Source organism: Triticum aestivum, chromosome 6B, assembly GCF_018294505.1.
Source record: "Triticum aestivum cultivar Chinese Spring chromosome 6B, IWGSC CS RefSeq v2.1, whole genome shotgun sequence".
In the NCBI taxonomy this organism is placed as follows: domain Eukaryota; kingdom Viridiplantae; phylum Streptophyta; class Magnoliopsida; order Poales; family Poaceae; genus Triticum; species Triticum aestivum.
In genome coordinates, this window is record NC_057810.1 from 263,180,280 (window position 1) to 263,199,740 (window position 19,461).

Consider the following 19,461-nt stretch of genomic DNA (forward strand, 5'->3'; position numbering starts at 1 on the left):
CAGTCGTTTGCGACTTCCTAGATGTTTTTCCAGAAGAACTTCCAGGAACATCCCCTGCTCGGGCTGTCGAGTTCATCATCGATTTGAAACCAAGCACTGTTCCTATCGCCAAACGACCCTACAAGATGCCACCTCATGAACTCCTTGAGCTTAAGGAGGAAATCGACAAATGTCTTCGCAAGGGTTTCATTCGTCCAAGCTCCTCTACTTGGGGAGCACCTTCTCTCTTCGTCAAGAAGAAGGACGGAACGAACCGTTTGGTCCAAGACTACCGTCCTATCAACCAAGCTACAATTCAGAACAAATAACCCCTTCCTCAGATCAATGATCTGTATGATCAACTAGCTGGTTCATCGATATTCTCTAAACTCGACTTGAGGTTGGGTTACCACCAGATCTGTGTTCGTGAAGAGGATATTCCAAAGACCGCATTCGTTACTCGATATGGTTCATATGAGTACAGTGTCATGTCATTCGGTTTAACCAATGCTCCAGCTACTTTTTCTCGTCTGATGAACTACATATTCATGGATTACCTCGACAAGTTCGTCGTAGTCTATCTGGATGATATCCTGGTACATTCGAAGAATAAAGAAGAACATGCTGAACATCTTCGTCTTGTTCTAGAAAAGCTTCGAGAGCATCAACTTTATGCCAAGTATTCCATGTGCGAATTCTGGCTTCCTGAAGTAACCTACCTTGGGCATGCCATCTCCAAGGATGGTATTGCCGTCAACCCAGAGCGAGTTCAGGCTATTCTTGACTGGACCCCTCCGAAGACTGTCAAGCAAGTCAGAAGCTTTCTCGGACTAGCCAGCTATTGTTGCCGCTTTGTCCAGAACTTCTCCAAGATCGCCAAGCCACTGACCAATCTGCTTCACAAGGGCGTTAAGTTCGATTGGACAGAAAAATGTCAGGAAAGTTTCCAGACACTCAAGGACAAGCTGATTCTGCCCCCGTGCTTGCTCCCCCTGATTCTCGCAAGGACTTCGTCATTTATTGTGACGCTTCACGTCAAGGATTAGGCTGTGTCCTAATGTAAGAGCACAGGGTGATTGCTTATGCCTCCCATCAAGTGCGTCCTCACGAAGAGAACTACCCGGTTTACGACCTCGAGCTTGCTGCGGTTATCTTTGCACTGAAGATATGGTGACAGTACCTTCTCGGTAATTGTTGTGAGATGTTCTCCGATCATCAGAGTCTGAAGTACCTGTTTACTCAGCCTGATCTAAACCTTCGGTAGCAGCGATGGATGGAAGCTATTGCTGACTACAACTGTGGTATATCTTATACACCTGGCAAGGCTAATGTAATGGCCGATGCCCTAAGCTGCAAGTCTTATTGCAATAATCACATGGTTCATAAAGCTCAACCCCGCCTTTATGAAGAACTTTGCAAGCTGAACCTTCAACTAGTTCCACAGGGTTCTCTGAATAAGCTTGTCTTGAAACCAACTCTTTTGACAGCAATTAAGTCTGCTCAAGCCAAAGATGCTCATGTTTATCTAATGAAAAAGGATCTTGCCTTAGAGAAATCCAAAGATTTCTCGCTTGCTGAAGATGGGACCTTATACTTCAGAGATCGTATTGTAGTACCCCGGTTCGAGCTTATGACAGAGAAGGTGATAAAATAAGCGCATGACACCCCTCTCTCTATTCATCTGGGAAGTACCAAGATGTACCTAGACATCCGTTAGAAGTACTGGTGGTCTAAAATGAAGCAAGAGATTGCTCGATATATCAAAGAATGTGATGTTTGTCGTCGCGTCAAAGCAGAACATCAGAAACCAGCTGGACTTCTACGACCGCTTCTAATTCCTGAATGGAAGTGGGATAAGATTCAGATGGACTTCATCACTGGCCTTCCCAAGTCTCAAAAAGGTAATGATGCTATCTTTGTCGTCATCGACCAATTCTCGAAGGTTGGTCACTTTCTGCCAGTCAAGGAGACAATCACTGCTAGTCAATTAGAAAACTTGTATATCTCCAGAATTGTGTCACTCCATGGCATTCCAAAGGAGATCAGTTCAGACTGTGGTAGTATATTCACTTCAAAGTTCTAGGATAGTTTCCAAGAGGCAATGGGAACTCATATTACCTGGAGCACTGCTTATCATCCCCAATCTCGAGGCCAAGAAGAGCGAGTCAATCAAATTATTAAAGACATGCTTCGGGCTTGTGTCATTTCTTTCGGCAATAAGTGGGAAGAATCTCTCCCTTATGCAGAGTTCTCTTATAACAACAGCTATCAAGCCAGCTTGAAGATGGCACACTTTGAGGTGCTTTATTGACGTAAGTGCCGATCCCCTCTGAATTGATCAGAAACTGGGGAACAGACTCTCATTGGTCCGGAAATTATTCAACAAGACGAAGAGCAGGTTCGCATTGTCCGGGATAATCTCAAGGCGGCCCAGTCCCGCCAGAAGAGCAACTATGACCGAAAAAACTGGGGTTCAACTTATCAAGCTGGTGATCAAGCTTATCTGCATGTCACTCCTTTGAGAGGCACTCATCGGTTCGGAGTCAAGGGAAAGCTAGCTCCGCGCTACATTGGTCCCTTCCGCATTCTCGCCCGTCGTGGGCTGGTGGCTGATCAATTGGAGTTGCCACCTCAGTTCTCTCACGTCCATGACGTCTTCCATGTGTCGCAACTTCGTCGATGCTTCCAGGATCCGAAACGTGAAGTGGATCCGGAACTGATTGAAGTGCAAGATGATCTCACTTATAAAGAGCATCTGATCCGCATTCTTGAAGAAGCTGAATGTTGAACCCGCCATAAGGTTACCTAGTTCCTCAAGGTGCAATGGTCGAATCATACAAAAGATGAAGCCACTTGGGAACATGATGATAACCTCCGAGTTGAATACCCCGATCTTTCCCTTCTACCACTTAATTCTTGGGATGAGAATTTCTTTTAGAGGAGGAGAGTTGTAACACCCCGGTGTAATGATGCTACAGTAATCCATGGGGTTAAGTTACTCCTTTTGCTAAACAAGTGTTTGTTCATCATTGTCTCTTATCTTTTCGAAATTCCAGTTGAATACAATTTCAAATTATGTGTGAAATTCAAAATTGCTCAAACATGAAAAAAATGTTCATCATGTGGAAAGTATTCTTCTGGTAATATTGGTGCTGAACCAACATTTTTTTGCAAAGTGTCTAAATGGCCTAATATAACTAAAATAAAAAAGCTTTTAAAAGGGAAGCAAAAGTTTAAAAAAAGGAAAAGCAAAGGGGTGGGAGAGCTCCTGGCCTTCCCATGGGCCTCGACCCATCCCAGTAGGCCGGGCCACTCCCCCTCCCCGGTCGCTTCTTGTTCCTCCGACTAGGCGGGACAGCGCGTGCCCGTCGCCGTCCAACCACCTCGCCGGCGATGCTCGGCGAGAGGATAAGGCCCTGGACACCTCGGTTCTCTCCCCCGCTCTCCACTGTCACTTGCTCCGCCTCTCCCTCTCCTACCAAATCCCTCCTTGCTCTCCCCCTTGTTCCCCACCTCAACCGAGTGACGCCGTTACCATGGTTGTGCCATATCCCCGGCCACCGTCCACCCCGCGCCTCGCCAGCATATCCACAAGACGCGTTGCCGACCTCTACCTTGACTATGCCTCGCCATCGAGCTCGAGGAGAACCGCAGGCCGCGGATCGAGCCGCCCCCTTACGCCTCGATCGCCAGCGATCTTCCTCCTCTTTGACGCTCCTGCTACTCCTAACCTTCCAAGGGCCATCGTGCGTGCTGCTAGGTGAGCTCCTCTTCCTTCCTCCTCTCCTTGCTGACTCTGGTGCGCCCCCTAGCTGCTTCCCCCACGCGCACCCGAATGTAGCGCCGCGGAGCTCGTCGCCGGCCAGTCTCCGGTGACCAAATGGTCATGGGCCAGTGCCCGTTCCACTCTCCACACCACGTAGAACCTGCCCAGCCTCTTCTTTTGCTCCGTAGCATGCTGTTTCGCTGTCTCGTCATCCACCCGTACGCATCTCCGCCTGCGCCGCTCACCGGCATCATTCCGGTAATCCCCGAGACCAACTCGTAGCTCCATGCGACGCGCGACGTCGCTAGCTTTCGAACGGTAGTAGCCACACCCGTTATTGTCCACCGTGGCGAAATCCCGAGGCTTGCCGGCGCCCTACGCCGCGTTTTGGCTCGCCGGAGCCAACTCCTGCGCCAGCGTCCGATGTCGCCGACCTGGGGCCACCCCGAAGGTCACTGCCAACGGGCCCCATAGGCCCCGTTGACTGGTTGACTCAGTCAACTCCTGGTTGGGCAGCCCAGTGTCACTAACATGCGGTCCCCATCGCATAATTAGTTCAACTAAAACGTTTTTATAATTAAAATTAATTAGTTAGTTAAATGAGTCATTGACAGGTGGGGTCCAGTAGCTACTTATCTCTGCTTAGCTAAAAAAACTTTGTTAGCCCCTCTGTTCATGACAGGTGGGACCCTCTGGTCAGTTTGACCAGTCAGCAGGTCTGTTGACCTGCTGATGTCATTCTAACGTCATTTTTCCATTTTGGTAATTTAAATAAATTCTGGAAATGCTAAAATCTTAGAAAAATTGTAGATAAATAATTGTAGCTCAGATGAAAATGTTTTCTACATGAAAGTTACTCAGAATGATGATACGAATCCGAATACGGGGTTTGTTTACCTGTCAGATGCCTCTAACTATCTGAACATGGAACATTCCCCCTCCGGTCATCTGTCTAACACAGGCCCGGAACCAGGAATACCTTCCCGGTTGAATTCCCCCTTCACCTATATCGTGCGGCGCTACATTAGAACACTCCTAGCGCTGCGTATTGCCATGTTATGCATTATGATGCTTTGTTTTCTATATATTTATTGTTTCTTCCCCCTCTTCTCTCTGGTAGACCTCGAGACCGATGTTGCCCCTGTGATCGACTACGTCAACGATGACACTTCTTCCTTTTCAGCAGAGCTTCCAGGCAAAAATCACAGTGTGATTGCTTATGCCTCCCATCAAGTGCGTCCTCACGAAGAGAACTACCCGGTTTATGACCTCGAGCTTGATGCGGTTATCTTTGCACTGAAGATATGGCGATAGTACCTTCTCAGTAATCGTTGTGAGATGTTCACCGATCATCAGAGTATGAAGTACCTGTTTACTCAGCCTGATCTGAACTTTCATCAGCAGCGATGGATGGAAGCTATTGCTGACTACAATTATGGTATATCTTATACACCTGGCAAGGCTAATGTAATGGCGGATGCCCTGAGCCGCAAGTCTTATTGCAATAATCACATGGTTCATAAAGCTCAACCCCGCCTTTATGAAGAACTTTGCAAGCTAAACCTTCAACTAGTTCCACAGGGTTCTCTGAATAACCTTGTCTTTGAACCAGATCTTCTGAAAGCAATTAAGTCCGCTCAAGCCAAAAGATGCTCATGTTGATATGATGAAAAAGGATCTTCCCTTAGAGAAATCCAGAGATTTCTCGATTGCTGAAGATGGGACCTTATACTTTAGAGATCATATTGTAGTACCCTGGTTCGAGCTTATGACACAGAAGGTGTTGAAAGAAGCGCATGACACCCCTCTCTCTATTCATCTGGGAAGTACCAAGATGTTCCTAGACATCCGTCAGAAGTACTGGTGGTCTAAAATGAAGCAAGACATTGCTCGATATATTGAAGAATGTGACGTTTGTCGTCGCGTGAAAGCAGAACATCAGAAACCGGCTGTACTTCTACAACTGCTTCTGATTCCTGAATGGAAGTGGGATAAGATTCAGATGGACTTCGTCACAGGCCTTCCCAAGTCTCAAAAAGGTAAGATGCTATCTTTGTCGTCATCGACCAATTCTCGAAAGTTGCTCACTTTCTGCCAGTCAAGGAGACAATCACTGCTAGTCAATTAGCAAACTTGTATATCTCCAGAATTGTGTCACTCTATGGCATTCCGAAGGAGATCAGTTCAGACTGTGGCAGTATATTCACTTCAAAGTTCTGGTATAGTTTCCAAGAGGCAATGGGAACTCATATTACCTAGAGCACAGCTTATCATCCCCAATCCCAAGGCCAAGTCGAGCGAGTCAATCAAATTCTTGAAGACATACTTCGGGCTTGTGTTATTTCTTTCAGCAAGAAGTGGTAAGAATCCGTCCCTTATGCAGAGTTCTCTTATAACAACAGCTATCAAGCCAACTTGAAGATGGCACCCTTTGAGGTGCTTTATGGACGTAAGTGCCGAACCCCTCTGAATTGGGTAGAAACTGGGGAACAGACACTCATTGGTCCAAACATTATTCAACAAGCCGAAGAGCAGGTTGACATTGTCCGGGATAATCTCAAGGCGGCCCAGTCCCGCCAGAAGAGCAACTATGACCGAAAACATTGGGGTTCAACTTACCAACCTAGTGATCAAGCTTATCTGCATGTCACTCCTTTGAGGGGCACTCATCGGTTCGGAGTCAAGGGCAAGCAAGCTCCGTGCTACATTGGTCCCTTCCGCATTCTCGCCCGTCGTGGACTGGTGGCTGATCAATTGGAGTTGCCACCTCAGTTCTCTCACGTCCATGACGTCTTCCACGTGTCTCAACTTCATCGATGCTTCAAGGATCCGGAACGTGAAGTGGATCTGGAACTGATTGAAGTGCAAGATGATCTCACTTATAAAGAGCATCCGATCTGCATTCTTGAAGAAGCTGAATGTCTAACCTGCCAGAAGGTTACCAAGTTCCTCAAGGTGCAATGGTCGAATAATACTAAAGATGAAGCCACTTGGGAACACAAAGATAACCTCCGAGCTGAATACCCCGATCTTTTCCCTTCTACCTCTTAATTGTCGGGATGAGAATTTCTTTTAGAGGAGGAGAGTTGTAACACCCCAGAGTAATGATGCTATAGTAGTCCGTGGGGTTAAGTAAATCCTTTTGCTAAACAAGTGTTTGTTCATCATTGTCTCTTATCTCTGTGAAATTCCAGTTGAATTCAATTTCAAAAATGCTCAAACATGAAAACTAAAATGTTCATCATGTGGAAAGTATTCTTCTGGTAATATTGGTGGTGAACCAACATTTTTTTGCAAAGTGTCTAAATGGCCTAATATAACTAAAACAGAAAAGCTTTTAAAAGGAAAGTAAAAGTTTCAAAAAAAAGGAAAAGCAAAGGGGTGGGAGAGCCCCTGGCCTTCCCATGGGCCTCAACCCATCCCAGTAGGCCGGCCCACTCCCCCTTCCCCGGTCGTTTCCTGTTCCTTCGACCGGGCTGGACAGCATGCACCCGTCGCCGTCCAACCACCTCGCCAGCGACGCCCGACGAGAGGATAAGGCCCCGGACGCCTCGGTCCTCTCCCCAGCTCTCCACTGTCACCCGCTCCGCCTCTCCCTCTCCCACCAGATCCCTCCTTGCTCTCCCCCTCGTTCCCCACCTCAACCGAGCACCATCGTCACCATGGTTGTGCCGTAGCCGTGGCCACCTTCCACCCAGCGCCTCGCCAGCACGTCCACAAGATGCGTCACCGACCTCTACCTCGACTACGCCTCGCCATCAAGCTCGAGGAGCACCGTAGGCCGCGGATCGAGCCGACCCCTTATGCCTCAGTCGCTAGCAATCTTCCTCCTCTCTGACGCTCCTGCTGCTCCTAACCTTCCAAGGGCCATTGTGCATGCCGCTAGGTGAGCTCCTCTTCCTTATTCCTCTAGCTGCTTCCCCCACGTGTGCCCGAACGTAGCACCGCGGAGCTCGTCGTCGGCCTGTCTCCTGTGACCAAATGGTCATGGGCCAGTGCCCGTTGCACTCCACACACCGCGTAGAACCTGCCCAGCCTCTTCTTTTGCTCCGTAGCATGCTGTTTCACCATCTCCGTCATCCACCCGTACGCGTATCCGCCTCCGCTGCTTGCCGGCATCATTCCTATCATCCACGTGACCAACGCATAGCTCCATGCAACGCCCGACGTCGCTAGCTTTCGAAGGGGAGTAGCCACACCCGTTTTGGGCCACCGTGGCGAAATCCTGAGGCTCGTCGGCGCCCTCCCCCCTGTTTTGGCTTGCCGGAGCCAACTCCGGCATCGGCGTCTGGCGTCGCCAACCTGGGACCACCCCCAGGGTCACTGCCAACGGGCCCCACAGGCCCGGTTGACTGGTTGACTCAGTCAACTGTTGACTGAGCAGCCTAGTGTCACTAACATGCGGTCCCCACCGCATAATTAGTTTAACTAAAACATTTTTATAATAAAATTAATTAGTTAGTTAAATGAGTCACTGACAGGTGGGGTCCAGTAGCTAATTAACCCTACTTAGCTAAAATAAAACTCTGTTAGCCCCTCTGTCCATGACAGGTGGGACCCTCTAGTCAGTTTGACCAGTCAGCAGGTCTGTTGACCTGCTGACGTCATTTTTCCAATTCTGTTAATTTAAATAAATTCTGGAAATGCTAAAATCTTCGAAAAACTGTAGATAAATAATCGTAGCTCGGATGAAAATGTTTTCTACATGCAAGTTGCTCAGAACGATGAGACGAATCCGAATACACGGTCTGTTTACCTGTCAGATGCCTCTAACTATCTGAACATGGAACATTCCCCCTCCAGTCATCTGTGTGAGACAGGCCCGGAACCGGGAATACCTTCCCGGTTGAATTTGCCCTTCACCTGTATCGTGCAGCGCTACGTTAGAACACTCCTAGCATTGCGTATTGCCATGTTATGCATTATGATGCTTTGTTTGCTTTATATTTATTGTTTCTTCCCCCTCTTCTCTCCGGTAGACCCCGAGACCGATGCTGCCCCTGTGATCGACTACGTCGATGATGACACTTCTTCCTTTTCAGCAGAGCTTCCAGGCAATCCCCCCCCCCCTTTGATCATCCCGATATCGCCCATTCCATTCTCTCATGCTTGCATTAGATTTTGCTACTGTAATTGTTTTCTCCTATTTTGATGCATAGCCTGCTTTTGTATCTGCTATTGTGCCTTACCTGCTTATCCTAAACTGCTTAGTATAGGTTGGTTAGTGATCTATCAGTGAACCCCACCTTTTCCTTGTTGCCCCTACTTCATCGTCAAAGAGCCGATCAATGGGATCGAAGACCAGGCCCCGACACCGCACATCACTTTCCCCTTCATTGCTCGACACTACTGGGTTACTATCGAGTGCCAAGAGTGAGACCTCATCAGAACTTATGATGTTAACCCTGTAGTGTAGCATTTCGGTCGTGGTCATTGAGGGTGATTCCGCCTTAACCACTCCCTATACGACTCTGTCGTGCAACCCCTCAAGTGTGAACCTCGAGGGTGGTTCCTCTTACGTTCACCTTGATGATTACATCGAGTGGAATCCATCGAGGGTGGTTCCTCAGGGTTCCCCTTGGCATTAGACACATAGTTACTATGGTTACTATGACTTTACACTGAACCATGTTACTAAAGACGGGTCGGCCCTGAGGGGTACCAGCGCGAGCTTAATTGCGAGTGATGTGGAGTCGGGTTGACCTGGAAGGTGCCCAAGAGATAATTACGAGGCGTGGCCGGGCATTCTTAGCCCTTGCCACAAGTCCTCGAGACGGGGCGACGGGGTCACATCTTTCATGAGTCTCTGCTTGTTACCGCGCGTTCCTAATCTACTATGATTTGGACATTTGATCGGAGGGGCCTCTGGACTGATAGCTAACCATCACGTGGGCATAGTATGGGCGTTCTGCGTCATATGCATCAGCCAAAGCTTAATAGACGTCAGCGACTGACAGCGACTGAGCGGCGCGCATTCCAGGCAAACCCCCCTTCGATCATCCCGATATATGCATCAGCCGAAGCTTAATAGACGTCAAACGACTGAGCGGCACGCACCGGGCTGGACTGGTAAGCACCTGCCTTTTTAAGGTGGTAGCTAGGTCTGCTCACCAGTCGCCCACGCAATGTGCAGGAGTTCCCTGGGCGATGGCCCAAGACCCCTGGGGGCATCGGTGCAAACCGGCATGCTGACCTCTCTATTAAGCCTAGGTCGGGTTGTGGCGTATTGTTTGGCCGAGGCCGGGCATGACCCAGTAAAGTGTGTCTGGCCGGAGTTAATCGAGTGTGGTGGGTAAGTTGGTGCACCCATGTAGGGAAGAAAACATTTATCGATAGCATGTCCTATGGTAACGGACACTCGGTGTTGTATCCCGATCGATACAACTAGAACTGGATGTTGATGCATGATTTGGATATGTTGCTTTGGGAGTCGAGAAAGGATCCCGGAGCGTTGATACAACAACATAAATATGACTTATGTTATACTACTCTACACCCTCATGTTGCTACAAGATGGTGGTTTCTAGAAGATGCTAGTCTTTGATAGGACTAGCTTCTCCCCCTCTTATTCTGGCATTCTGCAGTTAGTCCACAGATTCTACCCCCTTTCATTGATATCGATGCATAAGTAGTCTAGATCCTTGCTTGTGAGTACTTTGGATGAGTACTCACAGTTTCTTTGATACCCCTTTTCCCCCTTCTTTCTTCCTTCTGGTTGTTGCAACCAGATGGTGGAGTCCGGGAGCCAGATGCCACCTTTGACGACTGCTACTACCCCGAGGGTGCCTACTACCACGTGACGGACGCCGACGACCAGGACTACTTAGGAGGCTCCCAGGCAGGAGGCCTTGCCTTTTCGATCGTTGTTGCTTTTGTGCTAGCCTTCTTAAGGAAAACTTGTTTAACTTATGTCTGTACTCAGATATTGTTGCTTCCGCTGACTTGTTTGTATTCGAGCTTATGTATTCGAGCCCTCGAGGTCCCTGGCTTGTAATATAAAGCTTGTGTTATTTTAATTTGTGTCTAGAGTTGTGTTGTGATATCTCCCCGTGAGTCCCTGATCTTGATCGTACATATTTGCGTGTATGATTAGTGTAGGATTGAATCGGGGGCGTCACAGTATGTTCCCCCTTTGGCGCATTAGGCCCATATATTTTCCGGGGGTGCCTGTAACTCCATTCCAGTGACCCGATAAGTACTGGGTACCCTTTGAAACACTTCCAATGTCTGAATACCATCATCCTATATATCAATATTTACCTCTCGACTATTTCGAGACTCCTCGTCATGTCCATGATCTCATCCGGGACTCTAAACAACATTTGGTCACCAAATCACATAACTCATATAATACTATATCGCCAACGAACGTTAAGTGTGCGGACCCTATGGGTTCAAGAACTATGTAGACATGACTGAGACACCTCTCCGGTCAATAATCAATAGAGGAACCTAGATGCCCATATTGGCTCCTACATATTCTATGAAGATCTTTATCGGTCGAACCGTTATGACAACATACGTAATTCCCTTTATCCAACAGTATGTTACTTGCCCGAGATTCGATCGTTGATATCTTTATACCTAGTTCAATCTCGTTACCAGCAAGTCTTTTTACTTGTTCCGTAATACATCACCTCGCGACTAACTCCTTAGTCATTTTCTTGCAAGCTTATGATGTGTACTACCGAGAGGGCCCAAAGATACCTCTCAGATATTCGGAGTGACAAATCCTAATCTCGATCTATGCCAACTCAACAAACAGCTTCGGAGATACCTGTAGAGTATCTTTATGATCACCAGTTATGTTGTGATGTTTGATAGCACACAAGGTATTCCTCCGGTATCCGGGAGATGCATAATCTCATAGTCGAAGGAATATGTATTTGACATGAAGAAAGCAATAGCAATAAACTGAATGATCATTATGCTAAGCTAATGGGTGGGTCTTGTCCATCACATCATTCTCCTAATGATGTGATCCCGTTATCAATTGACAACACATGTCCATGGTTAGGAAACCTTAACCATCTTTGATCAACGAGCTAGTCTAGTAGAGGCTTACTAGGGACATGGTATTTGTTTATGTATTCACACATGTACTTAAATTTCTGATTAATACAATTCTAGCATGAATAATAAACCTTTATCATGAATAAGGAAATATAAAATAACAACTTTATTATTGCCTCTAGGGCATATTTCCTTCATCACGTGCTTAGCATGTACCCATGGCTCATTTTTGGCGATGATGTTCATGGTAGCGCTCTTGGCGTCGGGTATGGACATGGTGGTGAAAAAATAGTTTTATCTTTGGATGAACTTATGCCATCTGACACGGAACATCGTCGCACCGTGCAGTCCAGATTAGTCGAGCTCCCAAATATCTTCGAACCTTCCATAGAATCTTTCAATTGCGCCGTTGTTGCCGGTCATGCATTCCATCGTCATCCCTGAGTTTTGGTAATCACTGTGTAGAACGTGTATCCATTGATATCGTATGCCTGATAGGTCGCGAGGTTGGGCGCGAGCCATTTGCTAAGGCGTATATGAGAAATCCGTAAGTAGAGCCCTCTTCCGGGGGTTAGCAAGAACATGCTTTTTGAACCAAGTCAAGAAAGTGAGGTTGTGCTCTCTAATAACTTCGGCGTCTGTCTTACGCAGCCCCCAGTCATGGTATTTCTTTGCGGTGGTTTATTTGTGCAGTGTCATGAAAGGATCTACCACGTCTAGGTGCTATAGCACTACTAAGTTTGCTATGTCAAAGTCGTTGCGTCGACCCTCGTGGTCCACATGCAGTTACCTTCGGTCGTTGGTGTGACATTCACCTCCGAGCCTCCCAAGGTGCTTGTTGATGGGCAAACCAACAATAGGGTCTCTGACGCCTAGATAATTCTCACAGAAGGAGATGCACTTTTGGTTAAGAAAGCCCTGGATGATGCTTCCATCTGGACGATACATGTTACGAACGAATCCTTTGATGACCCCATTCATCCTCTCGAACGGCATCATGCTGTGCAGGAATGTCGGCCTGAGGTCGATGATGTCGTCCAAAATGTGGACACACAAATGCACCATGACATCAAAAAACACGGGCAGGAAGTAAATCTCAAGCTCATTTAGTATGACAACGATCTCTTCCTGTACCCTTCGGAGTTGCTTCACACTGATCAACTTTCGAGAGATAATGTCAGAAAAGTTGCAGAGACCAGTAAGCGTGTCACAAACATGCTGGTCCATTATCCCTCTAATGGCAATAGGAAATATTTGCATCATCATCATGTGACAATCATGAGACTTCATCCCACTGAACCTTTTCTTCTTCGTGTCCAGAAATCTGCTTATCTTCCCACAATAACCGGAGTTAACTTTGATTCCGGTAAGGAACTTGAAGAATTGATCCATCTCCTTCGGACTTAAGGTGAAGCAAGACGGGGGGAATATTTATCTTCCTTCTTGTTGACTTTTTTGTACTTGTAGCCCGCCTTCGTCTCCATGTCCTACGATGACTTTTTACCGGGCATGTGGAGATCTGCCCTGATTTTCATATCTTCTAAGTCTTTTCTTGCCTTTGGCCCATCCTTGGTCGTGTCCGGCATGTTCATCAGTGTCCTAAGAAAACTCTCGAGGACATTCTTTGCAATATGCATTTCATCAACGCAATGAGGCATGTCGAGTTTGGGCCAGTACTCCAAGTCCTAGAAAACTGATCGAGTTTTCCATATCTTCAACAGTGGCTCCGGCGTTTTTTTCCTGTTTCCCAGTGCGGGGCACTCTTCCCAGTTTTTCAACAACTCATAGATTTCAGTGTCGCTCCTCTTATGTGGAGGTCCTCGATACTCAACCTCACCATTGAATAGATATCCACGGTTTGTCCATAGGTCATCCATCTCGAGCCATCTTTGATGCCCCATGTACATGATTTTCCTAGACCCGCCATCTTTCCTTAGTTGTTGAGACGTTGTATCATCCATACACCGGGTGCATCATATCCATGGCACACCTATCCTGTGATAACCCACAAGTGTAGGGGATAATTGTAGCCTCTTTCGATAAGTAAGAGTGTCGAACCCAACGATGAGCTAAAGGTAGAACAAATATTCTCTCAAGTCCTATCTACCACTGATACGACTCTACGCATGCTTAGTGTTTGCTTTACCTAGAACAAGTATGAAACTAGAAGTACTTTGTAGGTGTTGTTGGATAGATTTGCACGATAATAAAGAGCACGTAAATAAAAGCTAGGTGCTGTTTAGGTAAAGAAGCAGTAAAGTAAATATAACGAGTGTGGAAAAGTGGTGGTAGGAGTTGTGAAATTGTCCCTAAGCAATTGAATACTTTACTAGACCGATAGCAAGTTTTATATGGGAGAGGCCACTGCTAGCATGTCATCCCTGACTTGGAATTCTATGCACTTATGATTGGAACTATTAGCAAGCATCCGCAACTACTAACGTTCATTAAGGTAAAACCCAACCATAGCATTAAGATATATTGGTCCCCCTTCAATCCCGTATGCATCAATTTCTATGCTAGGTTGAAGCTTCTGTCACTCTTTCCCTCCAATACATAGTCCTATCAACATAAAACTAACCCTATGGTGTGATCCATGCGCGCGCTCATATGATGGGCACCAAAGGACAGCAACAAAACCACAAGCAAATTAAATCAATCATAGCAATTAATCAACCACCAATAGGACAAGGAAAATCTACTCAAACATCATAGGATGGCAACACACCAATGGATAATAATATGAAGCATAAAGCACCATGTTCAAGTAGAGGGTACAGCGGGTTGCGGGAGAGTGGACCGTTGTAGATAGAGGGAGGAAGGTGATGGAGATGTTGGCGAAGATGGCGGAGGTGTTGGTGAAGATCGCGGTGATGACGATGGCCCCCGGCGGCGTTCCGGCGCCATCGGAAGCAAGGGGGATAGAGCCCCCCTTCTTCTTCTTCTTCCTTGACCTTGTCCCTAGATGGGAGAAGGGTTCCCCCTCTGGTCCTTGGCTCCCATGGTGTGGGAGGGGCGAGATCCCCTCCGAGATTGGATCCATCTCTCTGTCTCTCTCTGTTTCTGCGTTCCCAGATTCTGCCCCTTCACGGTTTCTTTTATATCCAGAGATCCGTAACTCTGATTGGGGTGAATCTTTCGCCCAGATTTTTCTCGTAAAATTAGCTTTCTTGCTGCAAAAGAAGAACATCAACCGCCTTACGGGTGGCTCAGGAGAGTGCCAGGCGCGCCCAGGGGGGTGGGCGCGCCCCCTATCTTCTGGCCACCTCGGGCACCGTTTCGCGTTGATTCTTCCTCCAAAAAATCCCAAATATTCCAAAATAATTCTCCGTCCATTTTTATCCCGTTTGGATTCCGTTTGATATTGGGTTTCTGTGAAACATAAAACATGCAACCAACAGGAACTGGCACTGGGCACTGGATCAATATGTTAGTCCCAAAAATAGTATAAAAGTTACCAAAAGTATATGGAAGTTGAAGAATATTGGCTTGGAACAATCAAAAAATATAGATACGACGGAGACGTATCAGCATCCCCAAGCTTAATTCCTGCTCGTCCTCGAGTAGGTAAATGATAAAAAAAAGATAATTTTTAATGTGGAATGCTACCTAGCATAATCTTGATCATATGTCTAATCATGGCATGAATATTAAGACACGAGTGATTCAAGGCAATAGTCTATCATTTGACATAAAAACAATAATACTACAAGCATACCAACCAAACAATTATGTCTTATCGATATAACATAGCCAAAGAAAGCTCATCCTTACAAAATCATATAGTCTGGCTATGCTCCATCCTCATTACACAAAATACTCCCATCATGCACAACCCCAGTTTTAGCCAAGCAATTGGTTCATACTTTTTAACGTGCTTCAGCTTTTTCAACTCTTACGCAATACATGAGCGCAAGCCATGGACATAGCACTATGGTGGTATATGGTGGTGGTTTGAGGACAAAAAGGGAGAAGATAGTCTCACATCAACTAGTCGTATCAACGGGCTATGGAGATGCCCATCAATAGATATCAATGTGAGTGAGTAGGGATTGCCATGCAACAGATGCACTATAGCTATAAATATATGAAAGCTCTACAAAAGAAACTAAGTGGGTGTGCATCCAACTTGCTTGCTCATGAAGACCTAGGGCCTTTGAGGAAGACCATCATCGGAATATACAAGCCAAGTTCTATAATGAAAAATTCCCACTAGTATATGAAAGTGAAAGCATAGGAAACTCTCTCTATGAAGAACATGGTGCTACTCTGAAGCACAAGTGTGGTAAAAGGATAGTAACATTGCCCCTTCTCTCTTTTTCTCTCATTTTTTGGTGGGCTTCTTTGGCCTCTTTTTTATTTGGGCCTCTTTCGCCTCTTTTATTATTCATAAAGTCCGGAGTCTCATCCCGACTTGTGGGGGAATCATAGTCGCCATCATCCTTTCCTCACTGGGGCAATGCTCTAATAATGATGACCATCACACTTTTATTTACTTACAACTCAATATTACAACTCGATATCTCGAACGAAGATATGACTCTATATGAATGCTTCTGGCGGTGTACAGGGATGTGCAATGATCTAGCATAGCAATGATATCAAAAAATGGACAAGCCATGAAAACATCATGCTAGCTATCTTACGATCATGCAAAGCAATATGACAATGAATGCTCAAGTCATGTATATGATGATGATGGAAGTTGCATGGCAATATATCTCGGAATGGCTATGGAAATGCCATAATAGGTAGGTATGGTGGCTGTTTTGAGGAAGGTAAATAATGGGTTCATGATACCGGTGAAAGTTGTGCGACACAATATAGGCTAGCAAAGTGTAAGGGTGAGTGTGCGTATATCCATGGACTCACATTATTCATAAAGAACTCATATACTTATTGCAAAAGTCTACTTGCCCTCGAAGCAAAGTACTACTACGCATGCTCCTAAGGGAAGGGTTGGTAGGAGTTAACCATCGCGCGGTCCCGACCTCCACTCATAAGGAAAGAAATCAAAGAGCACCTCATGCTCCAACTTCGTTACATAACTGTTCACCATACGTGCATGCTACGGGACTTGCAAACCTCAACACAAGTATTTCTCAATTTCACAATTACTTAACTAGCACAACTCTAATATCACCACCTTTATATCTCAAAACTATTGCAAGGAATCAAACATATCATATTCAGTGATCTACAAGTTTTATGTAGGATTTTATGACTAACCATGTGAAAGACCAATTCCTGTCATCTCTCTAAATAGATATAAGTGAAGCAAGAGAGTTTAATTCTTTCTACAAAAGATATGCCCACGCTCTAACAAATATAAGTGAAGCAAAAGAGCATTCTACAAATGGCGGTTTTCTATGTGAAGAGAAACAAGCAATCCAGACTTCAAATGATATAAGTGAAGCACATGAAGCATTCTATAAAGCCATACTCAAAAGATATAAGTGAAGTGCAATGAGCATTCTATAAATCAACCAAGGACCATCTGATACCAGCACGGTGCATAAAATAAAAATGAAAACTAAATGCAAAAGACGCTCCAAGACTTGCACATAATGCATGAACGAAACAAATCTGAAAACATACCGATACTTGTTGAAGAAAGAGGGGATGCCTTCTGGGGCATCCCCAAGATTAGACGCTTGAGTGTCCTTGAATATTTTCTTGGGGTGCCTCAGGCATCCCCAAGCTTGAGCGCTTGCCTCTCTTCCTTTTCCTCATATCGAGACATCCTCGCTTAGACACTTCATCCACACAAAACTTCAACAGAAAACTCGGTAAGATCCGTTGTTATAATAAAGAAAATCACCACTCTAAGTACTATTGCAAACCAATTCATATTTTGTTTTTGCATTGTTTCTACTGTAATATAACTTTTTCATGGCTTAATCCACTGATATAAATTGATAGATTCATCAAAACAAGCAAACTATGCATCAAAAACAGAATCTGTCAAAAACAGAACAGTCTGTAGCAATCTGAACATTCACCATACTTCTGGTACCCGAAACATTCTACCAAAATTAGGAAAAATAAACAATTTGTACAGACATACAGTGCAAAAGTAATCAGAACCGTTTGACGTTCCAGATAAAAATGTAAAATCGCGCACTACAGCCAAAGTTTCTGTCCTACACCTCACAAACCAACAAGCATTGTAAGCATCCTAAAGGCAAACCTTGGCACATTATTTTTATAATACAATGGAATTATACAAGGGGATAATTATTTTTGGTGAAAAGTTTCTGCAATCAAGATTCACAAAGTTTCCGTGAGCATGAACAAAGTTCAAGGAGCTCTCCCACTTCAACAATGCTTGTCTTTCTCACTTTCACTTTCCTTTTTGAAAAGTTTTTAGGTTCCCCTCTTTAATTTTTTTGTTTTTAGACTATATAAAATCACTCAACGGAAATAAATGACTCTCTAAAACTTCCGGGTTGTCTCCCTGGCAGCGCTTTCTTTAAAGCCATTAAGCTAGGCAATAGTGCTCAAGTAATGGATCCACTCGAATCCCAAGGTATATCAAAGCCAATTTTAATTAACAATGATTTGTAATTTAGTAGTGAGCACAAAGTAACATATATCATGCAACAACGAAGTCTAACTCTTTTCCTATGCATTGGCATGTCATAAAAGAACAATTCATGCACACATAGTAAAGGCCAATGCATAGTATAAGCAGATTCTTGCAATTCTATCGTGTTGGAAACATAAAGAGGCGGAGATGTAGTTCCTCGCTCATAATAATTGCAAGTAGGAGCAGCAAGCACAAACATATTATATCTATCAAAATTATCATGTGCAACAGTAAAAGGCAACCCACCCATCAATATAATCCTGTCTAAGCGCAAACTTCTCCGATATAGTGTAGTCGGGAGAATTCAAAAAGATAATAGAACTATAATGCATGGGTGCAATAGCAACAATTTCATGTTTAACATAAGGAACTATAGCAAGTTCATCTCCATAAGCATCATTCATATTGGCATCTTGGCCACAATAATAGCAAGCATCATCAAAAAGGGATATTTCAAGAGAATCAACGGGGTCATAGCAATCATCCTTCGGTAAGCACGAAGGGGAATTAAACAATGTATGAGTTAAAGAGTTACTCTAATTAGAAGGTGGGCACGGGTGATCAATCCGATCTTCCTCCTTTTGTTCTTCGCTCTCCTCATCATCTTTTTCATCCAATGAGCTCACAGTTTCATCAATTTCTTCTTCCATAGCTTCCTGCAAAATATTAGTATCTTCTTGGACAGCGGAGACTTTCTCAATAAATGCATTAATATTGTAATTGTATTCATAATTTTCATAGCAATATCTAAGTATAGAAAAATTTTCTGGTCCATAAACTGAATCATCAAAATCATTAAACGCTTTAAACATAGATTCAATCTCATAAGCACCCATAAAAGCAACAAATTCTTCTATTTGTTCCACATCATAGTAATCATAGATACCATTAGCATAAGAAGCTAAGGTTTCATTATCATTTAATTTGCATGAAAAGGGAAGGTGTGGAGCCTTCATCCTAGAGCAGCAAGTATAATCATGCATCAAGCATAGTTGCGTAGCATACCACTTCAACATTTGAATTTGATCCCATAATAGTTTCCCTTTTTGTGTCAAGTGATAATCCCTAAAGTATTCACGTTGATCCAACGTTACTCCCATAACATAATTGAATG